This window comes from Rana temporaria, chromosome 1, assembly GCF_905171775.1.
Source record: "Rana temporaria chromosome 1, aRanTem1.1, whole genome shotgun sequence".
Classification (NCBI taxonomy): Eukaryota; Metazoa; Chordata; class Amphibia; order Anura; family Ranidae; genus Rana; species Rana temporaria.
Genome location: NC_053489.1, coordinates 323036744 through 323062007, shown reverse-complemented (window position 1 = coordinate 323062007; position 25264 = coordinate 323036744).

The window sequence follows — 25264 nt, the reverse complement described above, 5'->3', positions numbered from 1 at the left end:
CTTCTTAGTAACTTGAGTCATATACTTTAGGTAAGTCTTTATCTGTGTCTTTGTGGTGATGGAGATTCATCTGGCATGGGATTCACAGTTTATCTTTTGGACCCTTTCTGACACTACAATATTTTTGTATTTTGATACATAATTGTTTTTTTCACAAACTTTTAACTTTAGGAAAATTCTTATCTGTTTTTTATTAGCGCAGTACATTAGTTGAACAGACTTCTATTGCTATGCTGTATGTCTTATAGCATGCTAGTAGCTTTTAAAGGCAGGAATCTTTTTTACCTCAATGCATTCCCTACAATAAGGTAAAACATTTCCTAGCAGTTATATCATTCCCCTTACCCCCCTTATACTTACTTCCTTTTTCGATCTATCTCCTCACAGGACATGGAGGCAGCAGAGGGTGCCATTGGCTCCTGCTGCTGTCAATCAAGGAGTGAGTGGGGTCGAGCCAGGCTGTGTGCATCTATGGATAAACGCAGCCTGGTTCTGGATTGAACCCCAAAATGTGCCACTATAGGAGATGGTCCAGTATGGGGGGTGCACAGAGAAGAGGAATAGCCGAGAGCGCTGGAGGAGACCCCCATTGCACAGAACAGGTAAGTATAAAATGTTTATTATTTATAAAAAATATATGGCTTACATTCAATTTAAGTAATGCTGCATGGTATTAACAGGTCCATGTAAATACAACAAGCTTAACTTGCCTAGGCTGCTTATTTCATCTTTTGCCAGGATGAAGTGGTGAGTGGTTGAGAAATGATTTGCTCCAACATATTTTTTTATTTTCATACTGCAAATAAAATATGTTCTCTGTACAAAATTCAAATACATAATTGTATTAAATTAGTGAATTTTGTAGGCCAGAGCAATGACGCTAACACATTTTTTCCCAACTTGAATCCAAAAAAATGTTTAGTAAGGTCTAAATGTTTTACATGTGGCTTGTTTTGTTATTGGAATGTTCCTATTACATGGTCTGAGCTCACCTAATGATTTTTATTTACATCAAATGCAGCAGGAAAATATCAGAGATATCTTACGATGTATATTGTCTAACATCTGGTCTCCAGCATACAGATTCTGATAAAAAAAAACAAATATCTTGTGAATATTTAGTGACCGGGATGTAACCAAGAATATACTTTAAAGTTCATCCAAAATTTTATTAAAAAAAATATCAAATTCTCTGAGAAAACTCAAAGAAAATGTGCATGCATGCAGCAATTACACATTAAACATAAACTCAAAACACTGCATCAAAATATAAAAAAAAAAAAAATTATATATAATCTAAAAAACACACACACATTTAGACACTGTAAACTGACTTTACAGCCCGAAAAGCTCTCCTATTCACTTTCTGTTCTGTAAGTGACCATACACTCAGGCCTCGTACACACGGCCGAGGAACTCGATGTGCCAAACACATCGAGTTCCTCGGCCAGTTCAGCCCTGAAGCCGCCGAGGAGCTCGGCGGGACGAGAGCTCCCATAGAACAACGAGGAAATAGAGAACATGTTCTCTATTTCCTCGTCGAGCTCCTCGTCGGCTTCCTCGGCCGAAAGTGTACACACGACCAGTTTCCTCGGCAGAATTCAGCCAGAAACTCGGTCGGAAGCTGAATTCTGCCGAGGAAACTGGTCGTGTGTACGGGGCCTAACAAAAACATTCTGAAAGGAGGACTGAGCAGACAAATATGCTTGCCAGAATGTTGCATCTGCTGCTGTCAGGGTACTAGCTCCATCTCTGACAGATTCCCGCACATGCCCAGTAGAATGACATTTCGGCGCATGCCTGTGCGTGGTTTGCGCGCACGCATGCGCGGTACGGCAGCGCGCCGTGTGCGTGGAAGCGCGCACGTGCACGTATGCGGCAACCCTGGGGCCAATCAGAGGCCGGACATTCCTATTTAAACCAGCAGCCTTCCCTGAACAGGTTGCTGGTTTGTCTTCAGCTCCTATGTGTTTACCTGTTGCCGTACCTGCCTGTTTTGACCCGGAATTCCTGACGACTCTCCTCTCACCTGGAACCTCTGACCCTTTGGCTAACGTTACCTGGATTGCTGTTGTCTCCTGCCCCTTGACCTTGGCTTGCTCTCATGGACTCCCTCTGAACTCTCCGGCCCTTGACCCTCGGCTTGTGACTCGGATTTGCCCTCATCTCCTGTGGACCCTACCAGACTCACCTACCAGTTCCTGCCTGACCAACGCTTGTTTCCAGTCTTCTGCACCTGCCCTGCTTCTGTCAGCTGCACCAAGTCTTCCTGCCAGCTCCCGGCGCCGGTGCCTCCTTGTGCCGTCCCTCCTCTGTCCCAACTCCAGGGAGTGGTCTGCACAGGGTCGCAAAGGTGAGCCGCCCTCAGCATCTCGGTCTCGGTGAGTACAGGTTCTGACAGTACAAACCAGCCAGATGTCTGAGACCGACAGGGCGCGCTCACCCTTTGAGACGCTGTGCCAACAGGTCTCCGCCTTAACAGAGGCAGTCCAGAAGCTTCAGGAAGGCTACCTCCAGATTGATGGCCGCCTCCAACAACTGGCCGGTTCCCCAGGTCCATCCACTGCGGCCCTAGCCTCTTCACCCGGACCTTCTGCTGCCCAAGCTCCTGCAAGCCCTGCCATGATGGGGAGTAATCCCGAACCCCGGGTCTCCATGCCCGAGCGATTCTCAGGCGACCGCCGGAAATATCGGGCTTTCAAGAATGCCTGTTCCCTTTACCTGGCCTTGCAACCTAGAACTTTTGCGACCGAAGCTGTTAAGGTTGGATTCGTAATCTCTCTCCTTTCTGAGGAGCCTCAAGCATGGGCACACTCCTTAATGGAACAACGCAGTCCAATACTTGACTCTATGGACACCTTCTTCACCCACATGGGGAAATTATACGACGACCCCCTACGTGCAGCCACCGCAGAGGGTACTCTGCACAGCTTAAATCAAGGGAGACGGCCGGTGGAAGACTACACCGCCGAATTTAGAAAGTGGTCTGCTGACACAGGCTGGAATGAGTTGGCCCTCAGGTACCAATACCGCCAGGGCCTCTCTGAGAACCTAAAGGATGAGCTTGCAAGGTCGGCCCCCCCTGCCTCTCTGGAGGATTTAATCCAAACCGCCACTCAGCTGGATAGGCGCCTTCGAGAACGTCGTTCGGAGAGGTTCCAGTCCAACCGGCCTAACTGGGTTCCACCAAGATATGCTCCAGTACCTCCGCCTCACCCAGCTCCACCAAACACCTCATTACCCGACCCAGAGCCGATGCAGCTTGGTATAGTACGGGCCCCTCTAACTCCAGAAGAAAGACTCCGGAGGCGTCAATCTAACCTCTGTCTGTACTGCGGAGCCGCCGGACACTTTTTGCGCACTTGCCCAGTAAGGCCTTGTAAGTCGAAACCTCCATCTGCTATCAATTTCCCTGTTACCAGTTTGCCTCAGACTTATGTTATCCTCTTTCTTTCCCTACAGCTCCCGGAAGGGGCAACACGTCTGCCGGCGATAATTGATTCCGGGGCCTGCAGCTGCTTCTTGGACTCATCCTTGGCCCAAAAGCTGCATATCCCCTGCCGTACCAAGGATTTTCAGCTGCAAGTTCATCTGGCTGATGGCTCTCTTCCCCGTTCCGGATTGATTACCCAGGAAACCCTTCCTCTTTGTGCCATCTCAGATTCTGGGCACCGGGAGTTCCTCTGTTTGGACTTGATCCCGTCCCCCATGTTCCCTATCATTCTGGGTCTCCCTTGGCTACAAGTTCATCTGCCCTGCATTGATTGGCTCAAGAAAGAAGTCAGCTTCCCTTCCACCTACTGTTCCCAGCACTGTCTCGCACCCGCTCCAGTCGCCTGCTCCACGAAAGCTACTCCACCTGAAGACCTACAGCATGTTCCTCCAGCCTACCTAGACTTCAAGGATGTCTTTGACAAAAAACAAGCCGATTGTCTCCCACCACATCGGTCATATGACTGCCCCATTGACCTCTTGCCCGGATCTGAAATTCCCTTTGGGCGCATATTCCCCTTGTCAGAGACTGAGTTGAAGACCCTCAAGGTCTATATTGAAGAAAATTTAAGTAAGAAGTTCATCCGTCCCTCCTCCTCGCCAGCGGGGGCGGGGATCTTCTTTGTCGAGAAAAAAGATGGATCGCTTAGACCCTGCATTGATTATAGGGAGTTAAACAAAATTACCATCAAGAACCGGTACCCGCTGCCTCTAATCCCCGAGCTCTTTCAAAGGTTCCAATCAGCTCAGGTTTTTTCTAAATTGGACCTCCGGGGCGCCTACAATTTGGTCCGAATAAGGGCAGGAGATGAGTGGAAGACTGCGTTCAGGTCCAGATTCGGGCACTTCGAGTATCTGGTCATGCCCTTTGGGCTCTGTAATGCGCCCGCCACCTTCCAGCATCTAGTCAATGACATTTTTCGACAATTTTTAGATGACTTCCTCGTAGTCTACTTGGACGATATTCTCATCTTTTCAGCCACAAAAGAATTACATCGGCAACATGTCAGGCAGGTTCTCACCATCTTGAGACAACACCGGCTTTATCTCAAATCAGAAAAATGCGAGTTCGAAAAGACATCAGTGCAATTTTTAGGATTTATCATTTCTGTTCATGGGGTAGCCATGGATCCCCAGAAAATCAGTGCTATTCAGGAGTGGGCACCTCCAACAGACAAAAAGGGCGTTCAGCGCTTCATTGGCTTCGCCAATTTTTATAGACGATTCATCATCGGTTTTTCATCAATTGTTTCTCCCATCACCAAGTTGACCCGCCAGGGGCACCGCTTCCAGTGGCCACAAGAGGCTCAGGAGGCCTTTATCAAACTCAAAACGGCCTTTACCTCGGCACCTGTACTTTGTCATCCGGATTCTACGTTACCTTTTGTTCTAGAAGTGGACGCCTCGGAATCTGCTACAGGCGCTATTCTTTCCCAGAGACAGGGACCGAAGTCGCTTCTTCACCCAGTAGCCTACGCCTCTCGGAAACTAAGTCCTCCTGAGCGCAATTACGACGTAGGCGATAGAGAACTACTGGCCATAAAATTTGCACTGGAGGAGTGGAGGTACCTGCTGGAGGGGGCAGCGCATCCCATTATCATTTTCACTGACCACAGGAACCTGGAATACTTACGGTCTGCAAAACGCCTTAGGCCCAGACAAGCCCGTTGGGCTCTTTTTTTTGCTCGCTTCAATTTCCATATTACCTATCGTCCTGGCGCAAAAAATGGAAAAGCTGATGCCCTCTCCAGGATGTTTCCAGAGACGCCCGATACTTCCGAGCCCAGCACGATCCTGTCACCTCAAAATGTTTTGCTTCTCCCTCAAACAGATTTGTTGACTGCTCTAAAGACCGCATGCCAACGGTGCCCTGATCATGAGGTTTTCTCCTTGGAGAAAAAGGACGACCTGCTGTGGTCTCGTGGGAAGATTTTTGTTCCAACAGAGGCAAGACAGTTAATCCTCAGCACCTTCCATGATCGTAAATTGGCTGGCCATTTTGGTACCCGTAAAACTTCCGAACTGATCTCTCGCTCCTTCTGGTGGCCTAAATGGAGGTCCGACTGCAAGGATTATGTCTCTTCCTGCATTCGCTGCCAGCGGAGTAAGGGGCCAAACACGAAGACCTGGGGGCTGCTGAAACCCCTTCCTATCCCAGAACGGCCCTGGATTGAAATCTCCATGGACTTTATTGTCGATTTGCCTCCTTCAGCCAGGTTTACCACGATCCTAGTCGTGGTGGACCGTCTGTCCAAGATGGCGCATTTTTTGCCCATGGTGGGTACGCCCTCCACGGCAGACACAGCCAAAATCTTTTTTAAAGAGATTATCAAGCTCCATGGAGTGCCCAAAAGCATAGTATCTGACAGAGGTACTCAATTCACATCCAAATTTTGGAAGGAACTTTGCAGAGCTTTGGAAGTGAAGATCTGTCTGTCCTCGGCCTATCACCCTCAAAGTAATGGCCAGACAGAACGCACTAATCAAACGCTAGAACAGTATCTACGATGCTTTTGCTCAGTCTCCCAAGACGATTGGTCCTCCTTGTTATCTACAGCCGAGTTCGCTTACAATAATTCTATACATTCTTCCACAAACCAAACCCCGTTCTGGGCTAACTTCGGTTTCCACCCTTCCTTTTTGCCGGACTCCATTCCGGAAACATCTGTGCCCGCGGTCCAGGAACGTGTGACCTGCATCCAGCAAAACTTTCAGAAGTTACAGGAAAGCATGCAGCAAGCTCAGCAGGACTATAAGAGGTTCCATGACAAGGGGAGGAAGGATTGCCCTGTCTTCAAAGTGGGTGAGAAGGTCTGGCTATCCGCCATCAACCTCAAGTTACCTATTCCCTCTCGGAAGCTGGGTCCAAGGTTCATCGGGCCATTTGAGATCAGGCGAGAAATCAACCCAGTAGCTTTTGAGTTGGCTTTACCCAGGTCCTACAAGATCCACCCTGTGTTTCACGCCTCTCTGCTTAAGCCCGTTGTGTCTGACCCCTTCAACGGTAGAGAAGAACTGCCACCTCCACCAGTGGAGATTGAGGGTGAAAAAGAATTTGAGGTGGAGGCTATCTTGAGCTGCAGGAAAAGAGGAAGGCAGTTGCAATACCTTATAAAGTGGAAGGGATATCCCCCTGAAGATAACTCTTGGGAGCCTTCCCGGAATCTCCATGCCCCTCGCCTGATTCGGGCCTTTCACCTGGAACACCCGGAGTTAATGACCAGTTTGGGCGTCCGGAGTCCGCCCCTTGGGGGGGGGCACTGTCAGGGTACTAGCTCCATCTCCGACAGATTCCCGCACATGCCCAGTAGAATAACATTTCGGCGCATGCCTGTGCGTGGTTTGCGCGCACGCATGCGCGGTACGGCAGCGCGCCGTGTGCGTGGAAGCGCGCACGTGCACGTATGCGGCAACCCTGGGGCCAATCAGAGGCCAGACATTCCTATTTAAACCAGCAGCCTTCCCTGAACAGGTTGCTGGTTTGTCTTCAGCTCCTATGTGTTTACCTGTTGCCGTACCTGCCTGTTTTGACCCGGAATTCCTGACGACTCTCCTCTCACCTGGAACCTCTGACCCTTTGGCTAACGTTACCTGGATTGCTGTTGTCTCCTGCCCCTTGACCTTGGCTTGCTCTCATGGACTCCCTCTGAACTCTCCGGCCCTTGACCCTCGGCTTGTGACTCGGATTTGCCCTCATCTCCTGTGGACCCTACCAGACTCACCTACCAGTTCCTGCCTGACCAACGCTTGTTTCCAGTCTTCTGCACCTGCCCTGCTTCTGTCAGCTGCACCAAGTCTTCCTGCCAGCTCCCGGCGCCGGTGCCTCCTTGTGCCGTCCCTCCTCTGTCCCAACTCCAGGGAGTGGTCTGCACAGGGTCGCAAAGGTGAGCCGCCCTCAGCATCTCGGTCTCGGTGAGTACAGGTTCTGACAGCTGCACTGTCCAGTCACAAACTAGCATCGGAGGATATCTAAATGTATAAATTAAAGTTTATGTATAACCAAAACTTTTGATTGTATGGATTTGGTCTTTTTGGAGAGATAGTAATGCCTAAAGTGAAACAATAAAAGTGAAATATTCCTTTAAATTTCATACCTGGGCAGTATCTATAGTATGCCTGTAAAGTGGTGCCACTTTACAGGCATACTATAGACACCCCCCAGGTACGAAATTTAAAGGAATACTTCACTTTTATTGTTTCACTTTAAGCATTATTAAAATCACTGCTCCCGTAAAAACTGCAATTTTTTTAACTTTTTGTTGCATTGATACATGTCCCCTGGGGCAGGGCCCAGGTCTCCAAACACTTTTTATGACAATAAATTTTATATTAAGCTTTAAAATTATCACTTTTAATTTTTCACGTTCGTGTCCCATAGACTTTAATGGTGTTAAAAAAATGTTTCCTGTTCGCATGTTCTACTGCGAACCGAACTGAACTGAACCGAACCGAACTCAAACATCGGGCTTATCCCTATTCAGTGCTAGGGATGAGCCGAATATCCCCCATATTCGGCTCATCCCTAGCACTGAATAGGGATAAGCCCGATGTTTGAGTCGAACGTAAGTTGGACTTGAACATCGGGTGTCCGCCTGTTTGCCAAACAGCGAACATTATGCTGTGTTCGCTGCAAATTCGAAAGCCGCGGAACACCATTAAAGTCTATGGGGCACCATGAAAAACAAAAGTGCTATTTTTAAAGGCTTATATGCAAGTTATTTCCATAAAAAGTGTATGAGGACCCGGGTCCTGCCCCAGGGGATATGTATCAATGCAAAAAAAAGTTTTAAAACTGCAGTTTTTTCGGAAGCAGTGATTTTAATAATGTTTAAAGTGAAACAATAAAAATGAAATATTCCTTCAAATATCGTGCCTGGGGGGTGTCTATAGTATGCCTGCATTTTTCCCATGCAAAATAATATTTAGAAAAAAAGTCATTTAAAACTGATCGCGGCTGTAAAGAATTGTCGGGTCTCAGCAATATAGATAAAACTCATTGAAAAAAATGGCATGGGTTCCCTCCCTGTCAGGAACGAGTATGGAGATCAAGATGCTAAGAGGGCTCCCCTTGCAGCTGAGTGCAGCGCGACCCTGGAGTTGGGAACAGGAAGTGCGGTGCCCACAGAAGCACGGTAGGCCAGGTGCTTGCTTGCAGTCTGATGAGCTCAGCCACTGAGGAATGGAGATACCAGAAGCCAGGCCGGGGGTCAAACACAGGTAGGTCAGTCCAGAGCATATACAGGGGCGAGCCAAGGTCATACACGAGCAGGGTCCAGGTACAAGCCGAGGGTCAAGCCGGGTGGTCAGAAAGCAGAAGCAGAGTCAATAAGCAGGCAGAGGTTCAAACACAGGAGATCAGGAAGCAAGGTTAAGGCAAGCCTGGTCACAACGGATAAACACGGATCAGGAGACAAGGTCAAGGTACACAGGAGACTGAAGAGCTAATCCAGCAATAAGCAGCTCCAGCAGCAGGCCTAAATAGACCAGGAAGTTGGTCATGTGATCTGTTCAGGTTACAAGGAGGAAGTACCGCCCACCTTAGTCACCATGGCAGCCATGATTGTCTTGGGCGGAATTTCCAGTCCTTCTTCGGCAAATTTCCCTGACACTCCCCCAGTCCATTACCAGGCCCTTTGGGTCTGGTATGAATAATAAGGGGAACCCTGAACCAAAATTAAATATAAGAATTGTGTGGGGTTCCCCCCAAAATCCATACCAGGCCCTTCAGGTTTGGTATGATTTTAAGGGGAACCCTGCACCAAAATAAAAAAAGGAGTAGGGGTCCCCCAAAATCTATACCAGACCCTTATCTGAGCATGCAACCTGGCAGGCCGCAGGAAAAGAGGAGTGGCGAGAGAGCACCCCCCTCCTGAACCATACCATGCCACATGCCCTCAACATGGAAGGGTGCTTTGGGGTCACCAAAGCACCTTGTCTTCATGTTGTTGGGGACAAGGGCCTCATCCCCACAACCCTTGCATGGTGGTTGTGGGGGTCTGCTGACAGGGAGCTTATAGTAATCCTGAAGCCTCCTTTAACAAGGGGACCCCAGATCCAACCCCCTTCCCTATGTGAATTGGTAATTTTATCCCTACTAATTCACAAAAAAAGGTAAAAAAATAAAAAATAAAAATGTCCCGCGATGTAGATCCATCTTACGCCGCCCGACGAACCGAAAAAAGAAAAAACGCAACACCTCTGCTTGTCCCGAAGTGTCTACTGTCTTTTTTTTAAATTGTTGACACTTTTTCCTGTGAATTAGTGGGGGTACCCCTTACCAATTCACATAGGGGAGGTGGGACCTTGTTAATGGGGGCTTTCCAGATTCCGATAAGCCCCCTGACCGCAGACCCCCACAACCACTGGGCAAGGAATGTAGGGGTGAGGCCCTTGTCCCCAGCAACATGGGGACAAGGTGCTTTGGTGACCCAAAAGCGCCCTCCCCATGTTGAGGGCATGTGAACTGGTACAGTTCAGGAGGGGGCATGGTTCGGGGCCCCCTTAATATTCATACCAGACCCAAAGGGCCTGGTAATGGACTGGGGTGGACCTATGATGTTTTTTTCAATGAGTTTTATCTATATTGGCGATACCACATGTGTGAGACTTTTACACAGCCTGGCCACATACAGTATAGAGGCCCAACATCCAAGTAGCACCTCCAGGTGTTCTAGGAGCATAAATTCGTATTTTTTTTCATAAATTTGGGCCAAAAAATGTATACAGCTTAATAATCCAAATCAGTGGATATTATTTTATCTTTTTGAAGGTTATAAAGTCTACAAGCTATGTCGCCAATCATTGAAAATTGAGCACACCTGATGTACTAAAGGCCTATGTCATTTCTTGAGGCACTAACAAGCCAAGAAAGTAAAAAAAAATCCCAAATTACCCCTTGTAGACATTTCAAAGTATTTAGTAAGTTGCATGGTGAGTTTTTTGAAGTTGGAATATTTTGCCATAATTCTGTGCAAAATGATTTTTTTTTTTTTTTTACAAAATGTTCATATTAATAGATTATTGCTCTCACACAGCATATGCATACTTGATGCTACTCTCCTAAATAGATTCTCCTAATCCTCCTGAGTATGGCGATACCACATGTGTGAGGCCTTGTACAAACGACCGAGGAACTCGTCGTAAATGAAACATCGTTTTCCTCGACGAGTTCCTTGTTAGGCTTGCCGAGAATCTTGTCAAGCTTTCTTTGTGTACACACTGTCAAGACAAAATCTCATCGTTCTCAAACGCAGTGACGTTCAACACGTACAATGGCACTATAAAGGGGAAGTTTGATTCCACTGGCACAACCCTTGGGGCTGCTTTTGCTAATCTCATGTTACTGCGCGTTAAGTAAAAGTTTGGTATGAGACGATTTGTGCTTTTCCGTCTGTTACAGCGTGACGAATGTGCTATCTCCATTACGAACGCTACTTTTACCGAAGGTGCGCTCCCGTCTCATACTTTATTCTGTGCATGCGCGGGTTTCTAAGCATACACACAAACATGTTTCTCATTGTAAAACAGTTTTCTCGACTAAAAACATACACACGGCTGTTTTCCTCTGCAAAAAAGCTCTGCCACCAAGTTTCTTGATGGATTCTGTCGAGGAAACGGTTGTGTGTTCGAGGCCTGAGACTTTTACACAGCCTAGTCACATACAGAGGCCAAACATCCAAGTAACACCTCCAAGCGTTCTAAGAGCATAAATCCGTATTTTTTTTCAGAAATTTGGGCCAAAAAATAAATACTGCTAAATAACCCAAGTTAGTGCATTGAAAATTGATCAGACCTGATGTACTAAAGACCTATCTCATTTTCTCATTTTGAGACACTAACAAGCCAGGAAAGTACAAATACCTCCCAAATTACCCCAAATTACCACTTATCAAGCACAGAGAACTCTGATATATTATCTCACAGTTTTGTTTGTTTTTTGGACCCAGAACACCTTATTAAAAAAGAACACAGTCTAGGGAAGAAATGACTCTTTAGTAGGGATGAGCCGAACATACCCGCGTTCAGTTCGCACCAGAACGTTCGAACAGACCGCTGGTTCGCGCGAACATTTTTAACCCCATTGAAGTCTATGGGACTCGAACGTTCGAATTCAAAAACGCTCATTTTAAAGACCAATATTCAATTTAATGTTGGAAAACGTCTTTCAGAACCCGGGTCTTGCCCCAGGGAACATGTATCAATGGAAAAAAAAGTTTTTTAAACGGCCGTTTTTACGGAGCAGCGATTTTAATGATGCTTAAAGTGAAAATAAATAAATGAAAAATTCCTTTAAATATTACACCTGCTGTGTGTCTATAGTAGTGGCACGTGTTTAGAAATGTCCCTGCACAACATGAAATTATTATAAGAATAAAGTAATTTAATACTGCTTGCGCATGTGCTGTGTGGCAACAATATCTCAATTATTTTAGGGGTGGTGGGGGGCCATTATTTTTTTGTGAAAGCAAAATTTTAGAAAAAAGGGCACCCCTCAAACATACTGTAATTGGAGCGCAACAAAGAGCCACATGCAAAGTATTGCATCAAAAATTGTTATTAGGCGCCCCTGTTAAACAGGGGCAGAAAAATTGTGCCTTAGGCACAACACAACACTGCAACCCCTCCCAATAACTGTAATTGGAGCGCAACAAGGAGCCACGTGCAAAGTATTGCATCAAAAATTGATATTAGGCACCCATGTTAAACAAGGGCAGAAAAATTGGGACTTAGGTACAACACAACACTGCAACCCCTCCCAATAACTGTAATTGGAGCGCAACAAGGAGCCTCGTGCAAAGTATTGCATCAAAAATTGTTTTTAGGCGCCCCTGTTAAACAGGGGCAGAACAATTGTGCCTTAGGCCCAACACGACACTGCAACCCCTCCCAATAACTGTAATTGGAGCGCAACAAGGAGCCACGTGCAAAGTATTGCATCAAAAATTGTTATTAGGTGCCCCTATTAAACAGGGGCAGAAAAATTAGGCCTTAGGCACAACACAACACTGCAACCCCTCCCAATAACCGTAATTGGAGCGCAACAAGGAGCCACGATCAAAGTATTGCATCAAAAATTGTTATTTGGCGCCCCTGTTAAACAGGGGCAGAAAAATTGTGCCTTAGGCACAACACAACACTGCAACCCCTCCCAATAACTGTAATTGGAGCGCAACAAGGAGCCACGTGCAAAGTATTGCATCAAAAATTCTTATTAGGCGCCCCTGTTAAACAGGGGCAGAAAAATTGTGCCTTAGGCATAACACAACACTGCAACCCCTCCCAATAACTGTAATTGGAGCGCAACAAGGAGCCACGTGCAAAGTATTGCATCAAAAATTGATATTAGGCGCCCCTGTTAAACAGGGGCAGAAAAATTAGGTCTTAGGCACAACACAACACTGCAACCCCTCCCAATAACTGTAATTGGAGCGCAACAAGGAGCCACGTGCAAAGTATTGCATCAAAAATTGATATTAGGCGCCCCTGTTAAACAGGGGCAGAAAAATTATGCCTTAGGCACTAGTGGCGGAGCCCAGAAACACAAAATTTCTTACTAGCTACCAGCAAGAAAAGTGAGGAGAAGGATATTCCATCAGCAGCATAACAGGACAGTCACTCAGCATCAGCATACGCAGTCTCAAAGGGATCTGACATCAACAAAAAATTATTATTCAGTAACATCAGCATCAGGTGCTTGGTAGCTGGTCTTGATCCAAGCCTGATTAATTTTGATGAAGGTCAGTCGATCAACAGAGTCGGTGGAGAGGCGCACCCTGTGATCGGTCACAAAGCCTCCAGCAGCACTGAATGTGCGTTTTGAAAGAACACTGGATGCAGGGCAAGCCAGTAGCTCAATTGCGTACTGTGCAAGCTCTGGCCAGTGATCCATCCTCAAGACCCAGTAAGCCAGAGGATTTTCGGTGGGGAAGGTGTCCAAGTCGGATCTTGCCCCTAGGTATTCCCGGACCATGTAAACCAGACACTGGCGATGGTTGCTGGAACCGGTCAGACCTTGGGGCTGCGCACTAAAAAATTGTCTGAACGCATCGGTCAGACGGCCACCTTCTCCACCGCTCCTTCTCTGACTCACCGAAGCCTCAGCAAGACGTTGTCCAGGGCCAGGTTTTGGTAATCCCCCCAGTTCTGGGAACACGTTGCACAGACCCTTCTGCAAGGCCTCCCGCAGAAGTTTCATCTTCTGCTCCCTCTGCGATGGCAACATAAGGTCCGCTACCTTACTCTTGTAACGTGGATCAAGGAGAGTTGCCAGCCAGTAATGATCCCTCTCCTTGATAGCATGTACACGAGGATCCTTACGCAGGCTTTGCAGGAACAGGGAGGCCATGCAGCGTAGGTTTGCAGAGGCATTCGGGGCAGAGTCCTCTGGGTCACTGAGGACGACAGTATCCGCAGCCACCTCATCCCAGCCACGTAAAAGTCCACGTGTTCCTTGGGATTGTAAATGATCCCTTGAAGACTGCTGCTGTTGATGCTGAGTGCTAGGCTCCACCTCCATGCTGCTGATACAATCATCCTCCTCCTCCTCATCCTCCTCCTCCTCTTCCTGTGCGCTAGGTGGGCAAGCAGGAACAGTGTCTGGATAAAGGGGGCCTTGAGAGGTAAGGAAGTCCTCCTCTTCCTCCCTCTGTTCTGCCTCAAGGGCCCTGTCCATTATTCCACGTAGCGTGTGCTCCAACATGTGAATAAGAGGGGCCGTCTCACTGATGCATGCACTGTCACTGCTCACCATCCTCATGGCCTCCTCAAATGGTGACAGGACAGTGCATGCATCCCTGATCAAGGCCCACTGGCGTGGTGAAAAAAACCAAGCTCCCCTGACCCAGTTCTGCTGCCATATTGGCACAGGTACTCATTGATGGCCCTCTGCTGTGTGTGCAGCCGCTGCATCATGGCCAATGTAGAGTTCCATCTGGTGGGCATGTCACACATTAGTCGGTTCTTGGGCAGGTTGTATTCCCTTTGGAGGTCTGTCAGCCGAGCAGTGGCATTATATGACCTCCTGAAATGCACACAGACTTTCCTGGCCTGCTTCAGGACATCCTGTAAGCCCGGGTACCTGCCCAAGAACTGCTGCACCACCAAATTCAGGAAATGCGCAAAACAGGGCACATGGGTGAGTTTTCCCTGTCGCAGGGCAGAGAGGAGGTTGGTGCCATTATCGCTGACCACCATTCCAGGCTTCAGCTGGCGTGGCATCAACCACCTCTGAGCCTGCCCCTGCAGAGCTGAAAGAACCTCTTCCCCAGTGTGGCTCCTGTCTCCCAAGCACACCAGCTCTAGCACCGCATGGCATCACTTGGCCTGCATTCCTGCGTAGCCCCTCGTACGCCTACGGAGCACGGCTGGTTCTGAGGAAACATCACCACAGGAAGAGGCCACAGAGGAAGAAGAAGAGGAGGGGGTGGAGGAGAGAGGTGTGTCACAAGCAGTAGTAGTGTTTTGGAGGCGTGGTGGCGGAACAACCTCCAAAACTACTGTACCTTGCCCTGCGTCCTTCCCAGCTGCCAGCAGAGTCACCCAATGGGCCGTAAAAGACAGGTAACATCCCTGTCCATGCCTGCTGGACCATGAGTCAGCGGTAAGATGCACCTTACCACTGACCGCCCTGTCCAGCAAGGCATGGACATTGCCTTTCACATGCCGGTAGAGAGCCGGAATCGCCTTCCGGGAGAAAAAGTGGCGTTTGGGTACTTGCCACTGAGGTACTACACATTCCACAAACTCACGGAAGGGGGCAGAATCTACCAACTGAAGGTAGCAGTTGAAGTGCTAGCAATTTTGCTAAGCTAGCATTCAACTGCTGGGCATGTGGATGGCTGGGAGCATACTTCTTTCGGCGCTGCAGCAGCTGGGGCAGGGAAATTTGTCTGGTACTATCAGTAGATTTCCCGCATGTACTACCACTACTAGGTTGTGACACACCTATTTCTACACCTTCAGTGCAGGCTTCAGAGAGGACTGGGGGTCTAGTGGGATTGGAGGTCACAGAAGGGCAAGGGGAGGTCCGCTTTGGTCTTTGGTGTGGGTCTTTCTGGTATGCTTGCCAACGAGCTGCATGGCAGCTCGACATATGTCTGGACAAGCATGTGGTGCCCAAGCGGGTGATGTTTTGGCCACGCGAGATACGCTTGAGACATATGTTGCAAATAGGAAAGGTACGATCTGATGGACATGTTTCAAAAAAGGCCCACACCAAAGAACTTTTGCTGTACCGTTGAGACACAGCAGCGCCATGCACAAGCGAAGATGTGCCACGTAATGCAGTTGGTGTGCTGCCCTTAAGCTGACCCCTGGAGGGCATCCTGCCTCTTTGAAGATGTGCCTGTGCCTCGTCCTCCTCCTCCTCCTCCTCCTCTTCCTCCTCCTCTCTCCTATCAGGCACCCACGTAGAGTCAGTGACCTCATCATCCCCTCCCTCCTCATCACTGTCGAAAACCTGGCAGTATGCTCCAGCTGGGGGAACATCACTGCCAGATTGCTGTCCCCCTCGGCCACCCCCTCTCCCTGGGCTCACATCAATGCCTTCCTCTATCTGTGTTCCGTCATCGGAGCCTTCAAAACGCTGCGCATCTTCATGCAGCATGTACCCAACACTGTGTTGAAACAGTTCGGGGGACTCCTCAGGAGGACATGGTGGGACTAGGGAAGGATTGTGTGATGCCATTGTGCAGAGGGAAGAGGACGCCTTGACAGCTGCTTTGCCAGACAAACTACAATCAGTCTGTGTGTCAGAGGATGAGGAGGATGAGGACGGCTTGGTCATCCACTCTACTAATTTCTCTGCATGTTGAGGCTCAACATGGCCAGCTCCCGAAAAGAAGGACCAGCGGCCACGGCCACGTGCTGAAGAGTATGCACCACATTGACCACCAGCGTTACCTCTAGATGCAGAGCCTGCTTGCCCTTGTGACTCTCTGCCTCTCTTTGTTGTCCTTCCAGACATATTAATGCATTTAGGTGATATTAAACAGCAAACGTGCAGTCAAACCAACTGCGTTTAGGTGCTATTAAACAGCAAACGTGCAGTCAGACCAACTACGTTTAGGTGCTATAAAACAGCAAACGTGCAGTCAGACCAACTACGTTTAGGTGCTATAAAACAGCAAACGTGCAGTCAGACCAACTACGTTTAGGTGCTATAAAACAGCAAACGTGCAGTCAGACCAACTACGTTTAGGTGCTATAAAACAGCAAACATGCAGTCAGACCAACTAAGTTTAGGTGCTATAAAACAGCAAACGTGCAGTCACACCAACTGCGTTTAGGTGCTATAAAACAGCAAACGTGCAGTCAGACCAACTACGTTTAGGTGCTATAAAACAGCAAACGTGCAGTCAGACCAACTACGTTTAGGTGCTATAAAACAGCAAACGTGCAGTCAGACCAACTACGTTTAGGTGCTATAAAACAGCAAACATGCAGTCAGACCAACTACGTTTAGGTGCTATAAAACAGCAAACGTGCAGTCAGACCAACTACGTTTAGGTGCTATAAAACAGCAAACGTGCAGTCAGACCAACTACGTTTAGGTGCTATAAAACAGCAAACGTGCAGTCACACCAACTGCGTTTAGGTGCTATAAAACAGCAAACGTGCAGTCAGACCAACTACGCTTAGGTGCTATAAAACAGCAAACGTGCAGTCAGACCAACTACGTTTAGGTGCTATAAAACAGCAAACGTGCAGTCACACCAACTGCGTTTAGGTGCTATTAAACAGCAAACGTGCAGTCAGACCAACTACGTTTAGGTGCTATTAAACAGCAAACGTGCAGTCACAACAACTGCGTTTAGGTGCTATAAAACAGCAAATGTGCAGTCAGACCAACTACGTTTAGGTGCTATAAAACAGCAAACGTGCAGTCAGACCAACTACGTTTAGGTGCTATAAAACAGCAAACGTGCAGTCAGACCAACTGCGTTTAGGTGCTATAAAATAGCAAACGTGCAGTCACACCAACTGTATTTAGGTGCTATTAAAGGATCACTAAAGGAATTTTTTTTAGCTAAATAGCTTCCTTTACCTTACTGCAGTACTGGTTTCATGTCCTCATTGTTCGTTTTTGCTTTGATGTTGCTGTAATTCTGCTGTGATCTCCACACTTCCTGCTTGTCTGGCTCCTTATAACCACAGTACTGGGAGCTTTTCACGGTGGTCTAAGCTGTCATTACTGTGTGTCTAAAACTTAACAGAACCAATCAGATTCATTTTAAAAACAAAACACTGCCCTGGATTTGTTTGTTTTTGTTCTGTGGGTCTCTTTACTTCACAGAAACATGAAACCAGTTTAAAACCGAAAGTGAAACTAGAGGCACATTATATGATTGAATTTAATCTGTTTTTAATCATTTTTAAAAGGAATCAGTTAACTTTTATGTCTCTATACCCTGTAAACAGTAATTTCAGCAAAACATTTTTTTTCCTTTAGTGACCCTTTAAACAGCAAACGTGCAGTCAGACCAACTACATTTAGGTGCTATTAAACAGCAAACGTGCAGTCACACCAACTGCGTTTAGGTGCTATAAAACAGCAAACGTGCAGTCATACCAACTACATTTAGGTGCTATAAAACAGCAAACGTGCAGTCACACCAACTGCGTTTAGGTGCTATGAAACAGCAAACGTGCAGTCAGACCAACTACGTTTAGGTGCTATTAAACAGCAAACGTGCAGTCACACCAACTGCTTTTAGGTGCTATAAAACAGCAAACGTGCAGTCAGACCAACTACGTTTAGGTGCTATAAAACAGCAAACGAGCAGTCAGACCAACTACGTTTAGGTGCTATAAAACAGCAAACGTGCAGTCAGACCAACTACGTTTAGGTGCTATAAAACAGCAAACGTGAAGTCAGACCAACTACGTTTAGGTGCTATAAAACAGCAAATGTGCAGTAACACCAACTGCATTTAGGTGCTATTAAACAGCAAACGTGCAGTCAGACCAACTTCGTTTAGGTGCTATAAAACAGCAAACGTGCAGTCACACCAACTGTGTTTAGGTGCTATAAAACAGCAAACGTACAGTCACACCAACTGCGTTTAGGTGCTATTTAACAGCAAACGTGCAGTCACACCAACTGCGTTTAGGTGCTATTAAACAGCAAACGTGCAGTCAGACCAACTGCGTTTAGGTGCTATTTAACAGCAAACGTGCAGTCACAACAACTGCGTTTAGGTTCTATTAAACAGCACACGCGCAGTTACAGCAAATGCGTTTAGTTGCTATTAAACAGCACACACGCAGTAAGAGCGTGTCATGATCTGTGTCATGGCTTTGGTCACCTGCTGGTGGCACTGTTTCTCCCAGTAACAGGGGTGCAGTTCTGGTGTCCACCAGCGGGTGTCTCCCATGGGATGACTCCTCTCAATTAAGGTGAACTGCTACAGGTATATAATCCCGCCCTTCACTACAGGTCAGTGCTTCAGTATTTTGCTTGTCAGCCTGTTCCCTGCCTGATCTGATAGCTGTAGCCAACCTGTTCCTGATTTGCTCCCTGCCCTGGACTCTGGTTCTCCCCTTTGTCGCTTATTGACCCCGGCTTGTACTTTTGGACTTTGCTGCTCTCTCCTATCCTGGACCCCCGGCTTGAACCTTGGACTTGCTTGTGTCTCATCCCTGCATTACCTGCTAGTTACGCTCTGATTTCTGGTATATATTCATTCACTAGTTCTGGTGGTTTATAGTTTGCTGTGTCATGCTTGCTTGTCTTGGGGGTTTTCTATGATTGTTTTGCACATGTGCTTAACCTTTAATAAACATATATTTTTCACTATCTTGGTGCCTATTTCCGTTAGTGCAGCCCATTGACCTGTTACCCAGTACTCAGATGCCTGCGTAGGCACCCCCTGACATAATACTGAAGCCCTATAAACAGGTCGGCTGCACTTGGGAAATTGGCTCTGGACATTTGCTATTATAAAATGCATCTGGAAGATATTTTGTACCTGTCACTCCTGGCAACAGATGACAGAGATTTCTGCTATCAGGAATTAAGTGAATACACTAGAGAGCAGTTATTGGAATGTATCCGTATGGCTCATGTTTTTGTTGATCAGGGCAGTTTTTTGTTTGAGGATGTGCAGCCATTGATTCGGGTCTGCACAGAGTTGGCTCAGTCTGATGCTGCTAGTGGACGTGACGATTACACACCTCCTTTTAGTGCAGCTCAGGTAGAGTCTTTGGTGTGGCTGTTGGAAGATGATTCAGCCTTTTTTCATGAGCAGTACTCAGCTTGTCCTCAACAGGTGATTGCAGCATGCATTGATTCTGTGCAGTCTCTGGTCAGACAAGCTGTGTGCAAACCTGATTTTGTGCAACCATTATTACAAGCTTGGTCTAGTTTGTTGTACTCAGCCCCTGTCAGCTCCCAACCATCCATTTCTAGTTACCAACCTGCTGGGATGTCTTTTTCTTTACCCCCAATTCCCACTTTTGCTGAACAATACACCCTGCTAACAACAAAGTACCAGTCCTCTGTTTCCTCCTGCTGCACTTACCCTGCCTTTAACCCTTTTGCTGCTTCTCAACTGCCTCCGTTTGTTCCACCAAAATCCTCTTCAAGGTTGGGACCCTCTGTTTCACCACCCCTCCGCTCTTTACCCCTACCAGCTGTATCCATTACCTCCAACCCTATACCCATATACAAATCCTCAGTGGTGAAACCAAAGAAGAAGAAAAAGTTTTTTCCAACCCACTCGATCCTGCCACTAACCCAATCTGCATCCACTTCAGCCAACCTGCTTCAGCCTGTTCCAGTGCCAGCCACTCAGCTTGTTGTACCTGCTGCCCAGTTTAAAGTTACAGTACCTGCTATCCAGTCCGAAGCACCTGCTGTTCTGTCTGATGTGCCAGTGTCTGTGCCCGTTGCCCAGTCTACAGTTCCAGTACCTGCTGCCCAGTTTAAAGTTCCAGTACCTGCTATCCAGTCCGATGCACCTGTTGTGCCAGCACCTGCTGTTCTGTCTGATGTGCCAGTGTCTGTGCCCGTTGTCCAGTCCAGAGTTCCAGTACCTTCTGTCCAGTTTAAAGTTCCAGTGCCTGCTATCCAGTCCGAAGCACCTGCTGTTCTGTTTGATGTGCCAGTGCCTGTGCCCGTTGCCCAGTCTACAGTTCCAGTACCTGCTATCCAGTCCGATGCACCTGCTGTTCTGTCTGATGTGCCAGCACCTGCTGTTCTGTCTGATGTGCCAGTGCCTGTGCCCGTTGCCCAGTCTACAGTTCCAGTACCTTCTGCCCAGTTTAAAGTTCCAGTACCTGCTATCCAGTCCGAAGCACCTGCTGTTCTGTTTGATGTGCCAGTGTCTGTGCCCGTTGCCCAGTCTAAAGTTCCAGTACCTGCTGCCCGGTTTGAAATTCCAGTACCTGTTATCCAGTCCGATACACCTGTTGTTCTTCCTGTTGAGCCACTGTCTGCTGCCCAGCCTGATCTGCCACCGTCTGCTGCCCAGCCTGATCTGCCACCGTCTGCTGCCCAGCCTGATCTGCCACCGTCTGCTGCCCAGCCTGATCTGCCACCGTCTGCTGCCCAGCCTGATCTGCCACCGTCTGCTGCCCAGCCTGATCTGCCACCGTCTGCTGCCCAGCCTGATCTGCCACCGTCTGCTGCCCAGCCTGATCTGCCACCGTCTGCTGTCCAGCCTGATCTGCCACCGTCTGCTGTCCAGCCTGATCTGCCACCGTCTGCTGTCCAGCCTGATCTGCCACCGTCTGCTGTCCAGCCTGATCTGCCACCGTCTGCTGTCCAGCCTGATCTGCCACCGTCTGCTGTCCAGCCTGATCTGCCACCGTCTGCTGTCCAGCCTGATCTGCCACCGTCTGCTGTCCAGCCTGATCTGCCACCGTCTGCTGACCAGCCTGATCTGCCACCGTCTGCTGTCCAGCCTGATCTGCCACCGTCTGCTGTCCAGCCTGATCTGCCACCGTCTGCTGTCCAGCCTGATCTGCCACCGTCTGCTGTCCAGCCTGATCTGCCACCGTCTGCTGTCCAGCCTGATCTGCCACCGTCTGCTGTCCAGCCTGATCTGCCACCGTCTGCTGTCCAGCCTGATCTGCCACCGTCTGCTGTCCAGCCTGATCTGCCACCGTCTGCTGTCCAGCCTGATCTGCCACCGTCTGCTGTCCAGCCTGATCTGCCACCGTCTGCTGTCCAGCCTGATCTGCCACCGTCTGCTGTCCAGCCTGATCTGCCACCGTCTGCTGTCCAGCCTGATCTGCCACCGTCCGCTGCCCAGCCTGGCGGCCCGGTTCCTGCCTTTCAGCCTGATGTGTCACCTTCCCAGCCTGATGTCTCGGAGCTTGCTACCCAGCCTTATGATCCGGTGCCCTCCGCCCAGCCTGATGTCTTGGTACCTGTTAAACCAGTTCCGGATGCTCAGCTTGCCGCTGATTCTTCCCTGTCCTATCATCAGTCTGATTATGATGCTCTCGTGTTGTCGGCCCCCGAGAGGTTTATACATGTTGCCCTGCCTGTTTTCACCGCTAGATCCAAACTTCCAGACCCTGGTGGTGGTAGGATGCATGCTCTGTTTTCGGACTCGGGGGGCTTGTCTCCCAATGGGTTAAGAGACTTTGACCGGAAGACTTTTTGGGACCTTTCCGCATCTACATGCACTACCAGGGCAAGGGCAGAATGGAGTGTCCAGAGGCCACTCCTTGGGGGGGGGGAACTGTCATGATCTGTGTCATGGCTTTGGTCACCTGCTGGTGGCACTGTTTCTCCCAGTAACAGGGGTGCAGTTCTGGTGTCCACCAGCGGGTGTCTCCCATGGGATGACTCCTCTCAATTAAGGTGAACTGCTACAGGTATATAATCCCGCCCTTCACTACAGGTCAGTGCTTCAGTATTTTGTTTGTCAGCCTGTTCCCTGCCTGATCTGATAGCTGTAGCCAACCTGTTCCTGATTTGCTCCCTGCCCTGGACTCTGGTTCTCCCCTTTGTCGCTTATTGACCCCGGCTTGTACTTTTGGACTTTGCTGCTCTCTCCTATCCTGGACCCCCGGCTTGAACCTTGGACTTGCTTGTGTCTCATCCCTGCATTACCTGCTAGTTACGCTCTGATTTCTGGTATATATTCATTCACTAGTTCTGGTGGTTTATAGTTTGCTGTGTCATGCTTGCTTGTCTTGGGGGTTTTCTATGATTGTTTTGCACGTGTGCTTAACCTTTAATAAACATATATTTTTCACTATCTTGGTGCCTATTTCCGTTAGTGCAGCCCATTGACCTGTTACCCAGTACTCAGATGCCTGCGTAGGCATCCCCTGACAGAGCGACTGCGTATATGTGCAAATAAATAGCACACGTGCAGTAACAGCTAATGCGTGTATGTGCAATTAAATAGCACACGTACACTAACACTAAAGACTAAAGACTATGCAGGCAATACAACACGTTAGAGCACTGCATCAAGCACAATCTCCTGCCTGACAAATACTAATAGCAGATCTAGCTATGCTATACAGTTTATAAATATATGTACAACTCCGAGGGATGTAGATATATTCTCTACAAACTGTAAATTTAACTATACTGACTAGCCTTCCTGCTCTATCTATCTATCTATCTATCTATCTATCTATCTATCTATGTATCTATCTGGTAGAAAAGACACTGTGTCTCTATCTATCTCTCTCTAACTGTCTGACTGATCTGCTCTCATTAACAACCGCAACACACTACACGAGGCCGCCTTGCAGGCTGCCTTTTATAGTGTGGGGCGTGTACTAAACCCCCTGAGCCATAATTGGCCAAAGTCACCCTGGCTTTGGCCAATTATGGCTCTTCGTTTTTTGCACGCTGTGATTGGCTAAGCATGCGGGACATACAGCATGCTTGGCCAATCATCAGCGCTCAACGCCGCAGTGAATTATGGGACGTTTTGCGTCACTCGAATTTGGCACGAACGACCCGTTTTGTTCGAATTTCGACGAACGATCGAACGACCAATGTTCGAGTCGAACATACGTTCGTATCGAACGCGAAGCTCATCCCTACTCTTTAGTAGCCAGGTCCTTAATCTCTTCAGATAGTTAATTAAATGTATCACTTTAACTGTACATTTTTATGCTTCCATTGATGGCTAACACAGTACAACACTCTATTACTATGAACTGTCTTGCAAATGAGGTTTTCAGAATTTGTGAATGGCTGCTATATGATTTTCTGTCGAGCAAAATGCTGAACATCGTTCATCTAGTTATTCATGCGTCTCATTGTATTTGCTTTTTCCTATATGGTTAGATCTAAAGATGTTGTGCCTATGCTGTGCAATGGGATTATTATTCCTAAGATGCTTGGAATCTGAAGAACTTTGATTCTTAGTTTCCCTTAGGCTGATCATTCATGTTCTTTAATGCTTCCATACAGAGTAACATGTTCATGAGAGGAGTTTTATTAAATTAGTGGCACTTAATCCAGTGTCGTATTGTCAGTTTAGAAGAAGGAAATGAACAGGCGGCAAGCCTTTAAGTGTCTCTGTGGGTGTTTGTTTGGCCATTGCCCAGGCAGTTTTCTCACTCTTTGCCAAGAGCTGTTTGTATGGGCGCCTGGCTATATCCCTTTTCTGGTTCTGAAAGCCTGCGTGAAAATTTCTGTTTCAGGAAACTCATGCCAATTAGAGATGTGTTATGACACATGAAAAGATTATAATTATGCCTTGGCTTCCATGCAGAACTGCTCTGACACATCAATGACATAGAAGGATAACCACATAGAAAATGGTTTTCTCAAAGTCAGTTCACACTATCTTTTTTAAATATGCACCACAGTATTACTTTCTTACAGTTTTTACATTTTCTAGCGATGTATTTTTTGTTTGGAAATAAAGAGGGATATTATGGATTGCAAGAAAGATTTTTTTCTGTTCTTGCATATTGTATTTTAGCGATTATAAAAGTCTATAAATGGTCTGATGTATAAATAAGCTTTTACTAAGAGTTATTATGTATGCACACAGTGCCTTGATTTGAAAGAAAAATATAATTGTGTGTTATTATTTTTTGATTATTATATAATTCTAAAAAGCTTTAATATATATTTTCTTTGCACATACTGTAAATATTGTTTTAGAAGTAAATAGTAGTTCAAACAGAGTATACCAATAACACAGGATTCAGAGCGTACTTTGGAGGTTGCTTCCTTACATACACTAGACATGTACATGCCCAAAAACTTAATTTAGTTACGAATGCATTCGTTGATTGAATGCTTTCTTTTTGGATGCATTCATGGAACTAATTCATTTTCAGGATTTGTTTCTTATCTTTAACATTCAGTTTGTTTAATAGTTGGTTGTTAAGGAGCAGGCACCAAATGTAAACAAACAAGAACACGCATAAAAAATAAAGTGGAAACAGGATTGGGCTCCCCCTCCAATCCATTCCAGGACTTTCGGGTCTGGTATGAATTTTGAGGGGAACCCCATGCCAAAATGTTAAATAAAATCATGTGAGGTCCCCCCAAAATCCGTACCAGTGGATTTTAATTGGAACGCCACGCCAGCATTTGTAAAAAAAATGGCATGGGGTCCTCCCCAAAGTCCATAGCAGACCCTTATCCGATCACGCAGCCCAGAAGACCAAAAAATATGGAGGACAAGTGAGCACCCCCCCTTCTGAACCATACCAGGCCACATGCCTTCAACATGGGGGGTGCTTTGGGAGAAGGTGGCTCCCTACCAAAGCACCTTGTACCCCTACTTGAAGGGCCTGGTATGGATTTTGGGGGGACCCCCACGCCATTTTTTTTATT